Genomic DNA, 17,857 nt, shown 5'->3' with positions numbered 1-17,857 from the left:
ATAGGGGCGCCTGGGTGGCGCAGTCGGTTAAGCGTCCGACTTCAGCCAGGTCACGATCTCGCGGTCCGTGAGTTCGAGCCCCGCGTCAGGCTCTGGGCTGATGGCTCAGAGCCTGGAGCCTGTTTCCGATTCTGTGTCTCCCTCTCTCTCTGCCCCTCCCCCGTTCATGCTCTGTCTCTCTCTGTCCCAAAAATAAATAAACGTTGAAAAAAAAATTAAAAAAAAAAATAAATCATCTACTATAACCGGGAAAGAAGGTACATACTAAAAATTTATGAGGAAGCAAGGGGTGAAATCAGTTTTGTATTTACTCTTATTTACTCTTATTTTTTAATCTTTAGGTATATAAGTTGCCTTCAGTGCATTATGTGTAATTTTATTTTTCTATTTAAATTAAAACTGCACATAGACACATATACATGTACACACACACACACACACACACACACACACACATTGTTAAGATTTTAAATAGGCTTAATTGCATTCTGACTGTCAACACCCATCTCCCTAAACTGATTTTACACTTAAGTTCTCTAAAAAGAGGTGATTTGGGGATATTTAAGAAAAGATTCCTGGATTTGTTAGCTGTTTAATTAGGCCCAGTATTTGTGTTAATTGGCTGGAATACATTTAAGCCGGTAGAACCTAACTCTGGAAGGGTAAAGAACGCAATTGCAGCTTGAAAGAAATGTACTGCAAACCATAGAGCTCTCCATGGTCCTGCCCCCGATGGATCTCTCATGCATCCATGCATCTCAGACAGTGAAAGCTGACATTTGTCTGGCCACCTAGAGATGAATTGAATCTGACTGCCTTAGTTTAACAGTTACAGCTACAGCACCCAGGTGCCTTAAACTATAATGTCATTCATCTGGTCCATAACGTATCTTCAAGTAATCTCATCTGCCTACTTCTTAATTGCATATAGTAATCTATTGTATGAATAATTTATGAACAACACTCTACTAAAACTGTTGAGAGAGCAATTATGAATAAGACTAGATATCTTTTCTGATTGTTTGTGATAGTGCACATAATAAGATATACATACAAATAACTGTATTTTTTTTTCAACGTTTATTTATTTTTGGGACAGAGAGAGACAGAGCATGAACGGGGGAGGGGCAGAGAGAGAGGGAGACACAGAATCGGAAACAGGCTCCAGGCTCTGAGCCATCAGCCCAGAGCCCGACGCGGGGCTCGAACTCACGGACCACGAGATCGTGACCTGGCTGAAGTCGGACGCTTAACCGATTGCGCCACCCAGGCGCCCCAAATAACTGTATTTTAGTGAGGAGAACACTAAGTAAAAACAAAACAAGTTTTAATAGAGCAATGCACAAAATATGTGGAGACACAAACATACATAAATTTCTGGAAGAATAACATACAAAGATGAAAATGGTGGACGTTTGTGTGCTTAGGTAGAGAGAATTCCTATCCAACAATGAAGTTTTTGTATATTTTTATTTTTAACATCTTTAAAATTTTGGAAGTCATAAATCCTTAAAAAACAAAAATCACATAAACATATGAAATTTACATCAGACCCAATATGCACAAAGACTAAGAGACACTTTGATAAAACATAGAGTACTTCTTTTTCTATATGACCAGACCACCGTTTATTAACATTCCAAAGACTTGAATTCTAGATTTTGTTCTACCACTTTCTGCCTGCATGCTTCTCTTGATCCTAGTTTTCTTATCTTTAAATTGAGACAGTTGGACCAGCATTTTAGTTTAGATGACCTACAGAGCTCTGAGTTAAAATGTGCTCTGTAAATACTTCTTTTAATAATGTTTCTAATCAAACAACCCTGATATCTGATAGATTATCAAAGACACATGGAATTCTTAAAGTTCTAGTATGTTTCAAAACTTAATTTCTAAAATATACATCAAAATAATGTAATAAAATGTTTAAATGAATATAACGTAAGAATTTCATAAGAAATTTTATATACAACACAAAAAAGTTAAGAAAGTAATAAAAGTATCAGTGATTTAGTGATCAGCAACTTGATCAAAATTGAATTTTCTTGGGGCGCCTGGGTGGCTCAGTCGGTTAAGCGTCCGACTTCAGCCAGGTCACGATCTCGCGGTCCGTGAGTTCGAGCCCCGCATCGGGCTCTGGGCTGGTGGCTCAGAGCCTGGAGCCTGTTTCCGATTCTGTGTCTCCCTCTCTCTCTGCCCCTCCCCCGTTCATGCTCTGTCTCTCTCTGTCCCAAAAATAAATAAATAAAAACGTTGAAAAAAAAATTCAAAATTGAATTTTCTTAATTTTATTAACTAATACATTTATTACTTTACATTACTAAATACATTTATTTACTTTTTTAATTTTAGAGAAAGGGTGTGAGCAGGGGAGAGAGGCAGAGGGAGAGAGAGAGAGAGAGAATCTTAAGGAAGCTTGATGCTCAGTGCAGAGCCTGAGGTGGGGCTCGATCCCACGACCCTGGGATCATGACCTGAGCTGAAATCAAGAGTTGGACACTCAACCACCTGAGCCACCCAGGTGCCCCTGTATCTACCACTTTAAAAAGATAATGGAGCACATTATCCAAATTATGACAAATATATCACTCTCTGTTTTTTTTTTTTTAATTAGAATTAAGAGGTTGCAGTAATAAACATTGTCCCCATGGAAAGTTCATACAATTTTTTGCCCAGAAGTTGCCAGTGTTCTTGAAGTTAACTGGTGTACTTGTCCCCTAGGGCAGCCACAACAAAATACCATAGACTGGGTGGCTTAAGCAACATAAATTTATTACTCACAGTTCTGGAGGCTAGAAGTCAAATGTCAAGGTGTCAGCAGGTTTGGCTTCTCCTGAGGGCTCTCTCCTTAGCTTGCAGATGACTGTCTTGTTCTGCTCTCACATAGCCATTCTCCACATCCCTAATATCTCTCTGTGTGTCCCAGTCTCCTCTGCCTATCAGACCACCAGTCAAATTGATTAGGTCCTATCCTAATGGCTTTAACTTAATCACCTCTTTAAAACCCTATCTCCAAATACTGTCACATTTTGAGACACGAGGGTTAGGACTTCAACACATGAAGTATGAGGTAGTGAGGGAGGGACAAAATTCAGCCCATAATAACTGGGAAAGAAGGCAGGGGGTTCTCAGTAGTCACTCGATAGCCCAGATTTCAGAATGTGTCTCTACACAGTTCTGTGCGCTGTCCACAGAAGCAGATATGCTATTCACGTTTTCCAGAAGCTAAACCTTCAGTTTTCTGCTGCTTTGGCTTCACTGCTTAGTGTGGAAGAAAATCTGAACATTTCTCCTTAACTCCATTTTAATTTCTTCTTAAGCATTTTTTTTTATCGATCCCCCTATTTTTAATCCCAGTTTCATTGCCATTTCCAAAGTTAACAGGTGCTATCAACTTTTGCATGTTTGGGTTGTTACATGGTATTTAATTGGTTGCTTCTTGGTTTACTCTCCTGCTGGCCGGATCAGATTTCCAAAGCTTCTTGAGTCAAGACCATTTTGGCCACCTGCTTTTTAGCTTTGGAAACTTTATGAGCCTTAAGTCCTCTCCCATTTTTTTTGTCTTTGATTATTTGTTCATTTTGTAAAAATCCTTTCCCTGGCTGACACTGAAGTGACATTTCTAGAGGGAATCAATATTTGTGTTCAGCCTGCCATCTTACATCAGAGCTTACATTATAAAATTTGTGAGAATCTTTTACTGAAATGGAGGTTATTCATAGCATTCAGATTTATTATACAATATATATTTGTAAGATTACGGCTACATTTGCTATTCAATGCATATTGTAAAGTTTGCCTCACAATGAAGACAGGGTGGTTTTTCCATTCTCTTCTGTAGTTATTTTTCTTGCTTATTTTCTGTGGTTGTTAAAATTCAGTTCTAAGTGAAGAAGCCAGCATGCATTCAACTGTCAAGGAATTGGTTGCCATCTAGCACAACTTTCTATTTAATTGTATGGTATACTAATTACAGAGTAATTTAATTGTATTTTATGATATTGATAAATAAAGTTGCTCTCAGAGAAAGTTTTAAAAACAAGATTAAATGGATAGTTTTCCATCTGAAACTGTATTAATATTTAATAAGTGCTTATTGAGAATATTAATAAGGGGGCTAAAAACTTTTTATACTTTTAAAATATTTACTTGTGTTTTACAAATTATTTTCACAGTTGGAAGTGTCAAAATTCAAAAAAAATCAGTACCTAACTGAAGGAGCAGTCAGTATATTTTGTTCACAGTTGTATTATATAGTCTGTTTGTCCCAATCAGGGATATATGTATATGAATGATTTGGTGATCTAATTCTGGAGTTTGCTTGGATTTCTCCTGAAGTGTTTCCTGAGATTATTTTCAGAGGTAAATATTTGAGGTCATGATTCCAGACCAGAAATAACACACAGCATGATAGTACATATTTAAATCAATAAACTGCATGAATTGTGGCATTGATTTCCAGGATATAGCTTGGTCTTAACTCAAAGCTGTCTTCCTTGCAAGATGCATAATTTAATTTTGAAATTTCACATGGTTAGCCTGAAAACTACCAGCTGTGAAAGCATAAAAATTATGTGTTTCAATAAAGCAAATCAAACTTTTTCAAACTGCCATGGCAACTTAATTCTAAAAAGATGATTCATTTTGGCTAAGAAAATTAAAACTATTTCAATTATTATTAAATAATTAAATAATATAATCTAATGCATGATAATATATACAAGTTACAATATAATTATAACAATTATAGATATACCTGCGTATAAGTCATATGTTATATATAGAAAGAAATAGAGAGAGAGAGAGAGGCAAAGAGAAGAAAGACATTAGTGAAAAGCCTGTCTTGCTGTGTGCCCGGAAGCCAGGTAAATTGAGGGAATGGTAGAGAAGAAGGAAGGGGTAATACAGACACTCTCTTAAGTTACTAGCAAAGCTAATATTTTGGAAAAACCCTGCTGTGAAAACAATGCCTGGAACATGCTGTTATTATAGATACAGAGATATTAATGTGATGAAAGCCAAGAAATTGTGATCTTGTTTGGAAAATCACATTGAATACTGCATATTATTGTCAAGAAGGAAAAAATACCACATGTATTTTTTTCTTTTTGAGTTCTAAAAAACTATTTTGCTAATCCCAATTAAAGAATCATAATGTAAAGTTCCAGTTTTTATTTTTAAGCTATTTGTATTTTCTAATACCATATTCAGGATGAGAGAATTTGGATACATCTGCTCCCTTTTTCTTTCTTTCTTTTTTTTTTTTTTTTTTTTTTTTTGGGCCAAAAATATGGCTCCAGGATTTTTAAATAAGAATTTCCACATGAAGATGAGAATGTTAATAACATGCTGGAACAATTTTGTTCACTTTCTTCTTCCATCCAGATTGATTCAAGGAAATAGGCATTAGAACTTTAAAAATCATGCTCACATTTAGGTGATTATTTATTGAATACTGGGCAAGGTCTGTCTAGGGACAAGGACAACTTTGGCTCTAGCAGTGACTTCTGAAAAGCATCCAGGAAAATGTTCAGAAATAAATAAATGGTGCGTTATAAAATTCTCCAAGATGGCTCAGTACATATGTTATATAACTATGTATTTTCACACCAACATTCCTGTGGTCGCACGAATGGCAGAACATTGTGGGGATAAAGCTTGATGTGTGCTGAGACTGACATTTCTATCACAAGGGTAATTTTCTGTGCCAGACATTTAAATTTCCATAAAATTAGGCCATTTGATGAGCTCTTCAAAACCACTTCTGGGTCCAAAATGGAGTGTCCTTTAATTAGATAAACAGATAGTGTTTTCATTTTTACATAAACTTAAATCCTATTTATAGACAGCATCCATAATTTGAAAATCGGTGAGTAACAGGCATGAGCTATTTGTGAGTGGGCACATTTTCACATCTTATTTATACTGTATGTTCCCCAATGTTTTACTTGCGAGCTCAGAACAAATGAAACCATCAGGCAGTGTCCCGTACTTGTCATGATTTCTTTTCCAAGCCACTCATTGATAGGAGCTCTTCTACTAAGCCATATATACATGCCAAATTAAAGAAAAAAGTTAATCATCTTGCACGCATCGTCTTTTAGCCAACATTCTTCACTGGATGTATTCATGCCTTGACGCATATTTGGAGAATTTGGAAAATGAGTCCCTGAACTGATTTCCATTCTTTGGTAGTCTTTGCTTCTACACTGTCAAGGTGGGCAAATGGGTGAGTAAAACAACACTTTGGTGGCAGAAAATAAGTAGAATAAATTGGATTTCAAAGAAATAGAATAGCACATTAATGAGTGTCAGATTATGGAAGTCTAAAAAAATTATCGATGACTATTTTTTGAAGATTGTGTGAATATTGCAAAAAGAAGCCAGAAGTCTTATTTATATCTATGCTATTGGTAATGCTCATGTTTATTATGAAAATGTTTAAACATTGACCTTTTCTTGGATTCTATCAGTCTCTCATTCTTGAAAAGCAGTTGATGTGGTGTAGCACGCATGAGAATGAAGAGATTTAAAAACCAAAATTAAAAATCAGAGTGACTTTTTTTTTAATTTTGATGTTTATTTATATTTGAGAGAGGGAGGCAGAGTGCGAGCAGAGGGGCAGAGAACAAGGGAACACAGAATCCAAAGTCGGCTCCAGGCTCTGAACTGTCAGCACAAAGCCCGAAGCGGGGCTTGAACTCACGAACCGTGAGATCATGACCTGATCCAAAGTCAGATGCTTAACCGACTGAGCCACCCAGGCACTCCACAGTGACTTTTTAATATAGACTCTATAGGGCCCAGCTTGTGTGTCTGAGGCCATTCAAAAGGCAACGTATATTTAAAAAAAAAAAAAAAAAAAAAAAAAAAAAAAAAAAAAGGCAATGCATAATTATACCCAGGAAAAGAGAAAAGAGAAGTTACATTGGGAAGGGGAGAAATAGGCTAAGAAACAAGGTTTCAAAATTAAGACAGTTTTAGAAAATGTACATGTCTCTTTTTAATGTTTGTTTTTGTACCTAAGGGGAAGAAAAATGGAAAGCTGTGAGGAAGTAAGGTCATCACGAGGAGAAAGTCACCGAAGTGCCTCGGCTTCCCTGGATTCTAGATGCTACAGCAGTGGAGGAAAAAAAAGTCCTCCAAAGCTAGGACTCGGGACTCTCTTCCTTATGCTTCCTGCCTAACTGGGGTCGAGGATCTGGGGCCACCCAGACACAGTAAGACTGTGAGTGGGAAGTGCTTTGAGTTCTTTAGAGAGCTATGTTTTATAAATACTGTTATTATTCAAGCTATTACGAAAGCCGAGCCCTGGTTTTCACTGATGTGTTGCTGGAGGCAGTGGGTGGGCAGCAACCCACTCTACTGTCCTACCAGAGGCGCTTAACCTCCTCCTTACTTCCCTCCAAGCAGGGCGTCTCACTTCTGTTGTTTTTAGTTCCCTTGCTTCCTCAGGGAGCTCACCCTCCCTCTTCTCACAGAAGGTCAATCCCCAGAGAGGGAGCCAATCAGGCAGGAAATCTCAGAAGAACAAATCACAGTAGCAATGTTAGTAAAAATAGCTGGATTTAGCCCATGATCACTTTTTTTAAAGAGAGTTTGCCTGGTGCACGTATTCATTACTGTACGTCTCTCCCCTACGCTGCAGGAGCCCAAAGGTGTCAGCTTGCAAGGAGTTTAAATCTTCCTCGGGCATCCTTACAGTTCCTGCAGCTACCTTCTAACCACCTGCCGCGGGCAATGGATGAGCCCTGATCAATTGTAGCCCATCTCCATTTATTCACGTACGTTTTGGCACGTGTGCAATTCCTGTATACCTAAGGCAGTCCATCTTATAGAAACATTTTTGGAGTCTTTTGGGTTTTTTGTCTCTTTTAAAATAAGTGTTTGAAATTACAGTTATGGATGTCCACAATTTAACGTCCTCCCATACATATTTTAACTGTAGCTTGTACCTAGGAAGTTCCGAATCATAGCGGAAGCATATATGGGCATTGAAAAAAATTATGCCGGTAGGGTTGGTTTCCATTAGAATATCTGGAAGGAGAAATTCTCAACCAAAGATTCAAGATTGATGTTGAACTCAGCCATATTTGTCACACTGCAGTTTTTAGAATTGGATTTTTCTAGGGGCGCCTGGGTGGTTCAGTCGGTTGAGCTTCTGACTTCAGCTCAGGTCATGATCTCACGGTCTGAGTTCGAGCCCTGCATCGGGCTCCGTGCTGACAGCTCAGAGCCTGGAGCCTGCTTCAGATCCTGTGTCTCCTTCTCTCTCTGACCCTCCCTCGCTCATGCTCTGTATCTCTCTGTCTCAAAAATAAAATAAAACATTAAAAAAAACCAATTTAAGTAGAATTGGATTTTTCCAGACACTCTTGAGATCATTATTTCAAACAGCACCCAAAAATGCATGGAATTAGTCTCCTCATTGTGAGTTAAGTAACATAGTACAAAATTGTTCATAGAATCGTATTTATATAATGAGCGCTTAGGTGCATGAGAAGACACGTTTTGGAGGTCATCTGCCCTAGCCTTCTCCGTCACAGATGGAGGAACTGATGGCCAAAAAAGGTTCAGTCTCTTCTGAATGACACTCAGTTTGTGGCAGAGCATGGACCAAAGTCAGGGTTTTCTGAGTGAATTCTGTTCACTATGCCTTCCATTGATACTCTATTAGTTGTATCACTTTTGAGAACCAGGAGAAAAATTTCTAAATGAAAATGCAAATGTTGGTGTTAAATTAAAACAGCTAACTAAGTTAAATGTAAAGATACGGGAACTCTATAGTTCGTCTACGGTTATAGGGTAATATATTTTTATGACAACACATATAAGATGATTGGACTAATTTGAAAATACATAAAAAAAACCAGAAAAAATAAATACAGAAAAAATATACATAAATAAAATCACCTCCCAGAGCAAACAACTAGCATTTTGATGTAGTTCTTTCTAGTTTTCTCTTGCATTCTTTTCCCATAAGTACGTGTGAAGATGTTTATTCATCTATACATGTGCAAACCTATAAATAACAGACAATACTGGAAAACAATTTTATATATTCATTCTTTCCTTTAGCTTTGGTCATAAACATTTTTCCATGGCTTTCTGCAGTTTAAAAATATTTTAACATAATATATACATTATGTCTCATTTGGCCAAAATTTCAAACCACCTCCCTCAAGGTATTCTGTATTTTATATATATATAAAAATAAATATTTTTGTCTGCTTTTCTGATTTGTTTTTCTTTTTCCAGCGGGGAAATAGCACCTCATAGGGAAAAATACCACAGACCCTAAAGAGAAATTAATTTGTATTTACAAAGAAGTCTAAAACCTTCCAATGCACATTTGTTTTCTATTTTGATTTCTGTGGTGGTTTCTACCCAAGTCTTCAAATCAGAATGGAACCCAAGACAGAATGATTATTCTTCTTCTCTTATGAGGAGACAGAAATGGCTATAATGGGACTCTTATGGCTGATAGGATGATGGGATAAACATCTTGTAGTATCAAATCAACAAAAAAGAATTGGCTGTGGAATCTGGAAGAATAGCTAGCTCAGTGCACTAATAAACCAGGGAAAGAAAAGAAATTTTGAGACAGATTTGAAATCTGCTTATGCAAACTGAAAAAAAACTGTATTTATGGTGTCAACAAAAGTGTCATTGCCTCTACAATACGCCAAACATGGGATTAGGTGGCAGGAACAAACATGTACATAAGACATGATTCCACTTCTCAAATGGCTCGCATCCTGATATGACACACCTAACATATACACCAGTGACTACTCTAACATTCCAGTCCAATAATGATATTTGGAATGACAAAGGAATGGAATGATGCAAAGTGGTGTGGAAAGGCAGAGGAACGGTCAATTCAATTAATGATCAATTAACTTTGACCCACACAAAAGACTTCTAAGAAAGAGTCTTAAATTACTACCTTATTGGTAAGAGATAGGATGTTCCACAATGAAACTCTTACGAATAGATAATAGGTCGTGTGCTGGAGGAAAAACAGAAGAGTCATTCAGTCATTTCTTCCACAAAAAAATGTATAGAATACATGTCATATGTCAGGCACTATTCCAGACATTACTAACAGAGCTGTGAACCAGACAATGAAAGCCCTGGCCTTCTGGAGTGAGAGAGAAAGTCTGGAGTCTGGAACTCAAGGTTAACTTTTGATCTAGATGTATAACTTTGAGAGTGACACCTCAGCACAAAGATTACATTTAAATGCTTAAATGTAAATTTAAGCATTAATGTAAATTTTAAGCATTAATGCTTAAATGCTTAAATGTACATTTTTACTTAAAACCACAGCACTAGGTAAGATCATCTAGAAAGTGAGGGAAAGCAGAAGGAGAAAAGGGAGAAAACGTGAACCTCAGAGATGTAAAAGTTAGGAAGAAAAGACAAAGGTGTAGAGACTGAGAAGAAACGGTCAGTGAATAACTTCAGAAAATGTCCGGGAAAACCATGACCATGAGGAATCCCAGAAGACAGATGAAGAAGTGTTTCAAGAAAGAGGGAGAGACCGATGGAGTCAAATGTGAGTTTATCAACTGAGACAAGGGCAGAGAATTTACCATTGGATTTAGCAATGATGAAGTCATTAGTGACCTAAAGATTTATTTTGGTGGGCTTTATATATATATATAATTTTAAATAAAATCACTTTCCAGAGGGATCTTATTCTCTAAACAAGGCAGAAATTGTAGAGCATCAAATGATATTGAAAATTTAGAGTGTTTAATATGGGATTTGATAAAATTGCTGTCATTGAAGACATTGACAAGGGGATTTTCACTAGAGTGTTGAGAAAGAAAGCTTGATTAGTTTAAGACAAAATAGGAGGTGAGGCCCTAAAGACAATAAAGAGAATGGAAAATAATTTCATGGATTCTCCTACAGGGGAGAAGAGAGTGCAAAGATTCAAAAAGATAAGACAGAGGGTCCCCAGTTTCCCTGGTTTCAACCATTGCTTCTGTTTTCTGGTGTTGTTGTTTTTTTTTTCCCTTTCCTCCATTTTGTTAAACCTCTCACCCCCGAACCTTGTCTAACCAACAAACCACAGGCTTACTGAACAGCTCTTGAAAAAAAACTGTTCTGACAGTTATTGGGATGTCATTGTGCCAACCACACCAGCTAGTAGGAATGACAAACTGGAACAATCTTCCACTGTCCCAACAGCAAGTTTTACAGGTGTTGGAGATGAAAGCTGCTACCTGAGCCAAACCACATGTCCCCCTCTCTTATCCTTTCCCTACAAAATCCTGCTTTGGCTCTGAGTAACCTGGTCATGCAACCTGATGTGCAGCAGGTGTGTCTTTAACCTTTACTTGAGTTTCTTAAACTAGTTTTTCCCTTGGCAATAGAAATGTGGCAGTAACTGAAGAGAAATCGGCCCTCCAGAGAGGCATGTGTAAATAAAAGCCATTCCTGCTTGTTTCTATTGAAAACAACCCCTACTCTACAGAGGGAAAGACTCATGATGTGTTTGTAACAGGAGTGGATAATTGCAGGAGAAATGATTGTGTGCCCAAGAACACATGGGATCCAGTAGAAAGGTGAAAAGTAGAAAGGAGCAAGGACTTAGGAAAGGAGAGAACACCAATGCAGACCATAAGAGGATGTGGTCATGGGAAGATAAGGGAATTCTCTTCTGATGTCTTCTAGTTGCTGAGTGAAACCAGAAAAGTCACCGCATAAGAACAAGGAGAGAGGAGGGGAGTGTTGGCAGAGGAGGCCAAAGGGGGGAAGAGAAGGTAAGAAATGGTGTATGTGTATCATTAATACATGATTTATTGGATTGTGATCCTGGAACGAGGGCTTGTAAATTGCCAGGGCAATGTGATGAAATTGAAAGGCAATGCTAGGATTCCATTTGAGATGGTGTGCTGGGGGAACATAATTTAGATTCAGATAGCAAATGGCATTAAAAGAAGCATTTAAATGTTATTTTCTAACCAATGAGGACATATGATTTTTAAACAAGTGCCCACAAGATCAATAAGCCTTATGATAATTTTTGACAATAATTTATTCTTAAACATATTTATATAATCTACTCTGTAAAATATTAATGATAATTACTGTGAGGGTAAAAAAATAAATGATTTGTATAAATGCATACTTAATGATTGCTTTTAAAATTTGGCTCTATAGTAATTTACAAGCCAAATAAACTGCTTTTAATGTTTTAACTGTATATTGTTTTCTCATATATTCCCTTACATGCTATTTGCAAGTAGGAGTATTTGGAAACAAATTAAACCCTATATTTCTCATGAAGTGTGTTTCAAAGCACGATGCGTTCTGACTACAAAAATAACACATGCCAATTATTGATAATTTGAGAAGTAAAAAAAATTGCAATGAAGAAACGTAAAAATTACCGGTAATTCTAAACACAGGTATAATAATGTAAAATTACAGCGTATTTTATTATATACATATATCACCATTTACTTCATTGGTTATAGAAGTTATTTACAGGTGCAAACCGTATTTATAAAGGACTTTTTTAATAAAAATTGAAGGAGTGGGAAGGAAGGCTGTATAATTGCGATCCAAGAGCAGATACTTTTGAAAACTACAGCAAATTAGACAAATAAAGGATGTCAAATTATGCCACCAGTATCCCAAGATGTACATTTTATCATGGCCTTCTAGAATGCAGCTCATCTCTCTACCTTCCCCCACATTAAGACTCCCACATGAGCTGGACCCAAATCAGGAATAAGCCTTGATTCGCTCTGAATCAGAGCAAAACATGTATTATATTACTTTGGGAAACCTCAGATCATATAAAACCAGGTCAGGTTAACCATATGGCCGTGTTTTTTAAGCTCGCTGCAAGTCCTTTTTATCAATGCAGTTTATTATCGTGGCAGGGGAAGGTTTTCTGAGTCAGAAAATGTGCATTGAACTAGGCCAGAGTTTGGATATTTTGCAAAAATATTTTTAAATTAAAGCATTATATACAAAATGAAGCAAAGTGGTTTAAAATAACAGTTGAAACTACCTTCTCTCTTTAAAAAGAGTAATCACTGAACCCACAGGATTTGAAGAAAAAGAGACATAAGGAAAAATAAATTCCCATCAAAATCACTTAGTCTCAAGGTAACTATGTCCATGTTTAAAATCTTAGGACAAAACAACACTGAAGTTTTCCTGTGTTTTTTGGCCTTACGATGAAATCTGATATACCAAGGCAATCTGTTTTGTTTGTGGATTTTTCCCCTCATTGGTCAAAATCACAAATTCATGAAGTACAGAGATAGTAAGATCAACATGTGCCTGGAAAAAAATGAGTTCAGAGAACGACTCATCGAAAAGTAAAATAAAGATTTCAAGTTAATTGCATCTTGCTTCATTATCACCCCGCTGAAGAAGTTGGTAGCCAAGAATGAAGATGATAAGCAATTGCTGGAAAATGGCAGAAAAAAACCAACATTTCCTTTCTCTTCTAGAGAGCATCCTCCTAGTTATAGTTGCTGGACCCATGCTCGGGCATTATCCCAGGGTTGACCTATTAGGAATGGGGCCAGTCTCCTGAAGACTATTAAACCCAGTGATCGGTCAGCCACAGAATGATAAAGTGACTTGTCAAAAGATGTGGGAATGTGAAGAAATCAAGCAATAGGGAGAGTTTTGGTTTTAGTAGACTCTAAAAGAATGTTGGGATTTTGGACTGAGTTTTAGCAGGAAGCCAGTAGAGTGATTTTTAGGAGCAGGGACTAGTCACAGGCAGCAAGGCCAGATCTAATTCCTTAAATAAACCAAGGAGATGAATTCAATCTACAGTTCTAGAGGGGTCATGTGACGGGGCAGGGGCTCCTACAGGCAAGATAGACAACTCAGAGAAAGAAAAGTTTAGATGGAGATTAAGTCTTGATAAAACTTAAGAAGTGAAGAGTCTATAGGTGGTTTTGTCTTATGATTCAGTAAGTTTAACAATAATTAAAAATTAACAAGAGTAGTACTTGGAAATTAAGAAATATTTGTGATAGCTCTTGAGTCAGAAAGGAAATCAAATGTGAAATTTTAAAGCATCTATAAATCAATTAAAAGAATAAATATAGGTTCATACTTCATGTTAAAAATTACAGAGAAAATAGTAACAGTCTTCAGCAGTAAAGAAAAACAGAAAAATGATACAAAAAAATTAAGACGAAAGAGTTGATAAAGATAAGAACTGAGGGGTACCTGGGTGGCTCAATCGGTTAAGGGTCTGACGTCGGCGAGGGTCATGATCTCATAATTTGTGAGTTCGAGCCCTGTGTGGGGCTCTGTGCTGACAGCTCAGAGCCTGGAGCCTGCCTTGGATTCTGTGTCTCCCTCTCTCTCTGCCCCTCCCCTGCTTGCATTCTGTCTCTGTCTCTGTCTCTGTCTCTCTCTCTCAAAAATAAGTAACAATTAAAAAAAATTAAAGATAGGACCTGAAAGAAACAGAAAATGAGCAAGTCAATTAAACATTGATTTTTGAATATTTGAATTAAATATATGAATTATATAAACCTCTTTAAAATCTGATTAAAGAAAATACAGGGATAGAAAAGTAGACAAGTGTGTAAATATTTTCTTAAAGGTGTAACACATATCCTAATGAAAGCAGTAGAACTAGGGGATCTCATTATCTGTAAATCTACTTGAAACTCTAAAGGAAATAGGTGATTTCAAGGCAAAACATAAATTATCCAAATTAACTCAAGAAGTGAAAGAACTGGAATATGTTAATTTCCATGAAAAACTTGGAAAGGTCATCAACATTCTAAACATGTAAAAGACCCCAGGACAAGATATGTTCACAATTGAACTTCGTTTAACTGTTAAATAAAAAATCATTCCAAAGGTATTAAAACTTCCAGTCAAAAGTGAATGGAAAGCTGTGCAATTCATTTTATAAAGCCAACATACATCAGATTAAAAACTTGTTAGAGTACCAAAAAAGTGCTATTTACCTACATCTCCTGTGAATACAGAAATAGAAACGTTTTTTTTTTTTTTTTAATTTCAAATAGAATCTTGCAAAGTATCTACAGATCATTGCAGTAAGATCAGGAAAGGCTAGTTCCAGAAATGTTACTGGGTGAAACAATAAGAAATTGATCAATATAATTTATTATATATGTATTCCAAACAAAACAGAAAAATATGATCATGTAAATAGAAGACATGAATCAAAATACATGAGTGTTATTCTCACTCATTCCTGCTTCCCAAACTGTCCCTCCCTTTGCTAAGGAAATGTCCTGCATTTACCTTTCTTGGGAAGGTAAAAGTTTCAAGTTAACAATGTATTACTACTTCAACTCATTTATCATCTAATTGGTTCCAACATTCTCCTAAACCAAGTTATTTATTTTTAACAGCATTAATTTAAATGTTTGTAATAGCACTAAGAATATTGAAGTTGTTAAAATGAAACACTTAGAGGCGAGCCTGGGTGGCTCGGTCGGTTAGGCATTCGAGTTCGGCTCAGGCCATCATCTCTCTGTTCATGGGTTCGAGCCCGTGTTCAACTCTGTGCTGACAGCTCAGAGCCTGGAGCCTGCTTCAGATTCTGTGTCTCCCTCTCTCTCTGGCCCTCTCCCTGCCCCCTCACGTTCTGAGAGAGAGAAGGAGACATAGAATCCCAAGCAGGCTCCAGGCTCTGAGCTGTCAGCACAGAGCCCGATTTGGGCATGAACCCACGGACCACGAGATCATGACCTGAGCCAAAGTCGGATGCTTAACCAACTGAGCCACCCAGGTGCCCCACATTAAAAAGATTTTCAAATGAAACACTTAGAATCGTCTTGAAAGGTTTAAAATAGATAGCATTATTATATATCATGTCATTTTGTCTTGTTTTTTTTCCTTGTGTCACTGTGTGATTTGTAGCCAAACATCATTTTCTTCTTTTTATAAACCAAGAAAACACACTTTTGATTACTTGAAATCTAAAATATGTTCTATGACAGAGTCTGCTCTTTTTAGGAAGGTTCCTAACTATTCACTGATTAAAATTTAGAAGATTCTTTTTTGAGAGAGAGAGAGAAATCGGTCCTAGTCTACCTTTTCTTGTGTTTGTAATGTATGTTTTTTGGCTTTGGGGTGAAGATCACTCCTTCATTTATCTTTTACAGCATCTGAAAGACTGATTTAAAAAAAAAAAAAACTTCTTTTCCTCCAGACTGTTCCATAAATGTGCTTTAAATCTGGAGTGAAATTGTGACGGACTTGGAAGTATTCTGTTTGTAATTTATTTCATTTGTACACTCTTTTTTTTACTTGTGAATTACAATATACAAAAGATTTTACACAGACACATGCATAAGAAACAGATATATAGTTTAAAGAAGATTTATAAAGCAAATGCCCATGAAAACACCACTTGAGAAATGGATATAGGGCTTAATCTCTCTTCAAAATAATCAAGTAGAAAAGAAATTTCTTCAAAGCATGCATTAACTATAGCAATGCTCTTTTATGAATTTCGGATTTTTTTGAAACCTGATATAGAATAAACACTTGAAAATATATCACATGTGCCTCAGAAAAACACGTTATGTTACAGAGTTTTATACATGTCTTTGAAGCAAACCTTATTAATTTTAGTAATTAAGAGCTTCTCTTCCCGCCCCCCCCTTCCCCCATCTTGCTCACTCCCACTGACTGTAATCTAAGTTTGTGAATGCTTTAGAATGAATGTTTGTAGATTTACAGGGTTAGGCAAAATTTTTTTGTTCAACAGACTATAATGATAGGTTGAAAACAAGCATGTGCTGAAAAGGCTGTGAGGTAATTTGCAAAGTATTTGCTGGACACTTTTCACATATAATATCACAGGGAAATTATGCGGAATGATCTGTTTCTCACATTTGACATTGGCTTCAGGACCTCAGTTGGTAGCATTTGTTAATGCCCCAGAATTCCATGACCAGCTGAGGAGGTTGCTGAGTATATAACAGATCTGGGGTAGAACAGGGCACATGCACTGTATTTAGTTCAGCCACAAACCTGTAAAACTTGCCTTGCTTTGCACTGTTAAGGCTATCAGATTCTTTATCCTACTGGTGATTAACATGAAAACTGCTTTAAGACCTTGAGTTACTTATTTAAGAATTAATTTCCCCCGCCTCTCTTCTCATTATCTTAGATTATCTTCAGGTTGAAGACTGGAGTCTGTATGCATTTCCTTTGCTGACGGTACAAAGAGAGGAACCGGAGCTAGGGCTCTGAGTAGTTGTGGTTGATGGGCTTGGTGTTTGCTTTTCCTTCTGAAATTGTTTTTAAAACTTTGCAAGGGTGTTCAGTAGACCTATTTGTTGTGTTTGTATGGGTATTTCCCACAGACTTCCTGTAATCCTTTCCAATTCAGGATGGCAATGACATGCATGGAACTTTCTCCAGACAGAGATAATCAGGCCTCAGAAGTTCAATTTCCTTCACTACCTGCCTCTCCCTCTCCGGGAGCTTTCCCCAGCCCTTTCCCAGGTACGTGATGATGAAATGATAGGTAAGCTTGTGGGTTTTGGTTAGATGAGGTTCTTCTTCCATGGTGGAGAAGGATCTTATTTATAATAGTCATTCTCCCTCTCCTCCTTTCTTTTTGCCAGGTCTTTTATTCCTACCGGGAATAATTAGCTCTGGGCAATTAGGATTCATAGTTAGCTCCCTCTAGCCAGCTTCCCATTCTGGAAAAAGCTGATGGCAAGCCACAGCGATTTTCTGACTCTGGGAAGTTGCTGAGTTGACCTAGCACGGCTTTTGCACTAAGCGAATTATCTGCATATTTTCTCCAAGCTTTTCTATACACCCTGCCTTTCAGCTGGTCTCCAAACTGGGGAATCGTTAGTGA

General features: G+C 37.0%; 1 long non-coding RNA gene across 1 annotated transcript; it reads left to right on the top strand.

The window, feature by feature from the left end:
* The first annotated feature begins 7,033 nt into the window (after positions 1–7,033).
* LOC121044593 (uncharacterized) lies at positions 7,034–17,467 on the top strand. The gene is made up of 3 exons (XR_005797376.1): positions 7,034–7,228; positions 11,689–11,777; positions 17,352–17,467. It is a non-coding gene; the product is annotated as an uncharacterized LOC121044593 (long non-coding RNA).
* The last annotated feature ends 390 nt before the right edge of the window (positions 17,468–17,857 follow it).

The sequence above is a fragment of the Herpailurus yagouaroundi genome, unplaced genomic scaffold, assembly GCF_014898765.1.
Source record: "Herpailurus yagouaroundi ecotype Mexico unplaced genomic scaffold, PumYag 188, whole genome shotgun sequence".
NCBI lineage: Eukaryota > Metazoa > Chordata > Mammalia > Carnivora > Felidae > Herpailurus > Herpailurus yagouaroundi.
The sequence above is the reverse complement of the archived record's forward strand: the minus strand, read 5'-3'. Positions and strand labels throughout refer to the sequence as shown.